This window comes from Schistocerca gregaria, unplaced genomic scaffold (genome assembly GCF_023897955.1).
Source record: "Schistocerca gregaria isolate iqSchGreg1 unplaced genomic scaffold, iqSchGreg1.2 ptg000362l, whole genome shotgun sequence".
NCBI classification, from domain to species: Eukaryota; Metazoa; Arthropoda; class Insecta; order Orthoptera; family Acrididae; genus Schistocerca; species Schistocerca gregaria.
In genome coordinates, this window is record NW_026061819.1 from 221,178 (window position 1) to 224,681 (window position 3,504).

The window sequence follows — 3,504 nt, forward strand, 5'->3', positions numbered from 1 at the left end:
AACAGGAAGAAAGGGAAAACACCACTATGGGTTGTCCATACATAAAAATTAAAGCTGCAGGTTGGGAAGGGTATTGTTTGATTGACACATGGAGTCCAATTAGTGCCATTTCAAGCAAATTAAGAGATATAATTAACCATGATCCTGACTTTGTTGAATTACCTGTTGTTGGAATAAAAATTAGAGGCATTACTGGCAAACTGAGCAAAATTGTTAATAGACAGATGTTGTTGTCCTTCAGTATAAATGATGTACAGTTTACCCAAGGATGTCCTGTAATAAGTGACCTAAATGAGAATGTACTGTTGGGTATGGACTGGATATTAAAAGCTAATGCAGCATTTGATTGGGAAAAGAGTTTGTTTACCTTTATTGATCCTAAGACGAGAGTATGTTCCAGTACTGACATGTCGGTTCAAAACTGTGCTGATAAGGGAATTGAAATTAGGGACGTTACATTTTCTAAAGACAGTGGTTATTGTGTAGATGAAATTACTGAGGATTATGATGATGGAGAATATGGGGATATAGTTCAAGAAAAATTACGGGAATCAGATAATTTGAACCAAGAACAGAAGGTAGAGTTAGAAAGATTATTGTGGAATTACTGTGATGTTTTTGATGATAGACCTGGCAGAGAAAAGAATTACCAATGTAAACTCAGGTTAAAACCACATGAGCCATTCTTTATAAAACCTTATAGTGTACCCATTGCAAAGAGAAAAGATGTAGAAAAGGAACTTCAAAAGATGGAAGAGTGGGGCATCATTGAGAGAAGTAAGAGCCAATACAATAATCCTTTGGTAGTGGTTGCAAAACGTGATGGCAGTGTCAGGCTTGTACTAGATTCAAGACACCTAAATAAGTATGTGGAAAGAGAGACCGATCATCTCGAGAATATAGACGAACTACTTCATAAATTTGAAAGAATGAAATATATGACCAGTTTAGATCTCACACCAGGATTTCACCAAGTAGAATTAGAAAATGATTCCAAAAAGTATACTGCCTTTTTGTATGGGGGAAGATGTTACCAGTATTGTGTGGTACCATTTGGGCTGAATGTCTCAGTAGCCGAATTCATTAGAGCACTTGACTTTGTTTTGGGAAAAGATCTTTTATCAAAATTAACTGTGTATGTAGATGACATTATGATCACTGGAGAAACTTGGGAAGAACATGTTAATACTTTGAGGGAGGTTTGCAATAGATTAAGGAAAGGGGGAATGTCACTTAAATTATCTAAATGTAAGTTTGGTATGAAAAAATTGAAGTTTCTGGGGCACAGTATTTCTGAGGATGGTATTTTGCCAGATCCTGAAAAACTCAAGGCAATTGCAAAATTCCCAATTCCAAAAACCAAGAAACAACTCAAGTCAATTTTCGGGATGTGCGGTTAGTACAGAAAGTTCATTAGTACCCAAGCTCTAATTGCTCCAAGTCTTAACAGATTGCTGAAGAAAACGCAATGTGGGTTTGGGATCAGGAATGTGAAGCTGCTTTTGAAGAAATAAAAACACAGTTATGTAACAGTAAAATTTTGTACCATCCTGATTTAAGTTTACCTTTTTGCATTATGGCAGATAGTAGTGATTATGGCCTAGGTGCTCACCTTTTCCAAGAAGTAAATATAAATGGGAAAATAGAACACAGGCCTATTGCTTTTGCTAGTCAAACCTTGAAAAAACATGAGAGGCAATACACTGTTACTGAGAAAGAGCTTTTGGCCATTTACTGGGCATTTTCTAAATTCAGAAATTGTTTATTGGGAAACCAGGTAGTTGTCTACACACACCATAAGGCATTAATTTATATTCAAGAATGTAGGTTGCATCATGGAAGGATTACCAGGTGGGCACTCTTGTTACAACAAATTAATTACTCAATAAAATATCTTAGAGGACCCGATAATGTAGTTGCTGATGCTTTATCTAGACTACCTGTGGGGGGTGACTTTGAAGATGACAGTGGGGAATGTGAAAAAGAATTCAAAATTATGTATTTAAGAGGGGTGGACAATGAACAAGAAATCAGAGACATTTGTAATGACATCCGACGGAATCAGAACCACGATGAGAACTGTAAACTGGTCAAAAGTTATTTAGGGAAATAGGGACATGAAAAAGTGGGAGATTATTACAAAATCTACAAAGGGATTCTATTCAAGAGAAACAGTGTAGATAGCGATGTATGGAAATTATGTTGGTCTGAACAGTACATCAATGTACTCATCAAGTACATTCATGAAAGTTTTGGTCATTGTGGGATTCAAAAGTGTATCCAGAAAATCCAAGAAAATGTGTACTTTAACAACATAGCCAGGAGGGTTAGAAAAATTTTAACGGGTTGTGACAGGTGCCAAAGAGTAAAAGTATCCAACCAAACTTGTCGAGGATTGATGCAAAACATCTTACCGAAAGAACAACACGAGTTTGACGCTGTCAAATTATATGGACCATTACCGAAGACCAGAGGAGGCTATTGCAACATTTTTGTTATGGTTGATGTTTTTTCAAAATTCATTAAGTCATACCCTCTTCGCAAGGCAAACAGTAAGAGCATTATTTCAAAAATCAGAGGAGACTATTTTGGCAGGGTTGGAAAACCTCAGAAAATATTATCAGACAATGGGACTCAATTTACTTCTGGAGTATGGAAAGCTTTTGTTGAAGATGAAAATATAAGTCACATTCTTATTTCAGCTTATCATCTGTCAGGAAACCCTTCGGAGAGATACATGAGGGAAATTGGGCGATTCTTTAGAACCTACTGCAATACTGATCATGCTAGTTGGATTGACTATGTTGAGAAATTCGAAGATGTTGTGAACAGCCTACAGCATTAGTGTTTTCGCCGTATGAAATACAGTATAATAGCAAACCACCACATCCAATTAGTGATTTCATTGATTTTCCAGTCTGCAAACCATTAAGTACTCAAGAGAGAGAGAGGAAATAGTGAGAAAGACCATGAAATCTCAAGGTGATAAGAGGAAATGTAGACGTGACAAAAGATTGGAGCCTACTCAATTTAAAATTGAAGACTTGGTCCTTGTTAAAACACAAGAGAAGTCTAAAGCCATCAGTGGTGAATTAAAAAAGTTTTTTGACATATACATTGGACCTTTCAAGATTCAGGACAATCCTCATCCAAATGCTTACCATCTAGTCTACCCAAATTCTTGGAGACTGTTTGACCTACAAAACGTGACCGAACTGAAATTGTATAAAAAAATGTAAAAAAGTGTTTTAGATAATAGATGTTTATAGACTTTTATATGTAATCTTACCAGGATATTTTTGTATACTTTGTTATGTTGTATTTATCTGATTCCTCAGGGGAGCATACATTCTTTGTGTGCTAAGTGTTTGGCGAGCACTAGGTCCCCTAGCTATGCAATTGTCATATTTCATGTTAGTATTCTGGCATTGCATCTTACACTTATTCTGTGATCCTGTATAATCAATTTTCTCCACCTGTCAGTCTATCCTCTCTTAGCTTTAA